Here is a 1,966-nt window from a genome sequence, read left to right on the forward strand (position 1 = left end):
TCGTATATTATAAATTGTTTTCACGGATAATTTATAACAAATTTATCCTACTCAAACGATTATAATTGATAACCAAGATTCGACAGGATGAAATTAAACGGATATATCAGCACATCGAATGGGAACGACGTACGCGTCCAACAAGCAAACAATTTCACTTTCTCGGAGGAAAACGGCGAGTTGAACTTTTAACATTATAGATGTACCTATCAATCATGCGAGCAATTAACGAACGTCGGCAAGAATCGTTGGAGCCTCGTTTAACCGTGGACACGCGTGTGCGTTTTACGTAACTTTACAAACTCGTTAACAAGGGACGATAAATGAAATTCTACGGCGTACCTACGGCGTTTATGCAAATCGAAGCCCGGGATTCTCTCACGCTAATACGACCGACCCGTGGCAACCCGTGTGATTGATCGAGGGAAGAAATCTGCATGAAAACGGACGCCCCGAGAGTTCTACCTGTACACGCCCAAAAGATTCCTTTAAAATTCTCGAAACGTTACGTGTCATCGACTCGATACCCAATATTTCGAATCGCGAAAGATCTGGATCGATTGTTGTCGTGAAAAAAAAACGAGAAAGATTCGAGCAGAATCTGGCAGCCTGGTCGAAATTCTTCGAGATCGATTAACGAGAAAGATTTCACCGAATAACCACCAACCGATCGCTGAAAATTCGCGTGAAAGAAATTTGGGATCTCCTAATTGCGTGAAATCAGGGAAATATCTCGAAACGATTCTTCACGCGCGATTAATATTACGAAATGACGATTTGTCGATAAAGATAGGTCATGATACGTCACTTTTCACCATACTCTCCAACCGATCACTAAAAAAATTCAAAAACGTTGCACGATCTCCTCGAAAATTCCCCACACTGGCACTCCACACTCGCTCGAGCACAAAAGATCTCGAAGCGTCCGAGCTCGAGATCGGGCGAACACCGAACGAGAGAGAAATCTCGGAGGCTGATCGAAACGAAGCGGGGGGGAAAAAAAATGGAACGGTTGAACGGCGCGACGATTTCCGATCCGAGGAAAAATCTGTTCCCCGCCGCAATCGGAGGGGAAAGGAGAACGGAACTCGGGCGAATTACACTTGGCGCGATCGCGGGCCGATCGTCCCGCTCGTGGCAAGAAAAGCGAGAGACAATTCGAATGACAATTTCCATCAACTCGACACCAGGCGGGGTGTATCGTAAGAAGCGGAGCGCAGCGCGTCGTACACAGCCACACTAGCGGATCAACCCGCAAAACATTGTCAAGCCGGGAACAAACGAGGTGGGCAGAAAAACTTGCAGCACAGGTATCGAACCGCAATGAATCCGCAATGGTGAGCGGAGTGTGGGTCTCTCTCCCGGTTTGCGAGGAAGGTTGGCGCGGGGGGCCACGGAAGGCACGAGCCGAACCTCGTACAGGCCTATAGGTAGATCCTCCGCGGCGAACCTCCTCTCCGTAGGCCGGTGTCCGGGTTATCGGCTACGTAGATCCGACAGACGAAAGGTCGAGAGCGGTTAGACGTAACCCGCTAAATCACGTGGTAGCCGAACGAGGAGGAGGCGAGGGGAAGGGGAGAGAGAGAGAGAGAGAAAGAGAGAGAGTGAGAGGGGAGAAGAGGGAGAGGGAGAGAGAGGCCTGAGTTGGGCGCGGGGAGTAAGGCTCGACGGAGGCGCGCGACGAACGACTGGGGCCCGCAGGTCCGTAAGAGGTCCCATTACTGCGGGGCCTGATGATACGGTGGACGGCAATCGCTAATGGCCAATGGCACGGATAAGAGGAAAGCGGAGGCCGGTGGTGCTCGGGAGTGGAGAGAGGTTAGGAAGAGGCAGCGTGGATGGAGAGAGAGGGAGCGACTCTGGGCGGACTAGCGAGGAAGGAAACGGACGGCTTGGAGGAGAGCGTGTGTCCTGGGAGAGAGAGAGAAAGAGAGAGAGAGAGAGAGAGAGAGAGAGAGAGAGAGAG

The sequence above is a fragment of the Apis dorsata genome, unplaced genomic scaffold (genome assembly GCF_000469605.1).
Source record: "Apis dorsata unplaced genomic scaffold, Apis dorsata 1.3 scaffold_194, whole genome shotgun sequence".
Taxonomy (NCBI): domain Eukaryota; kingdom Metazoa; phylum Arthropoda; class Insecta; order Hymenoptera; family Apidae; genus Apis; species Apis dorsata.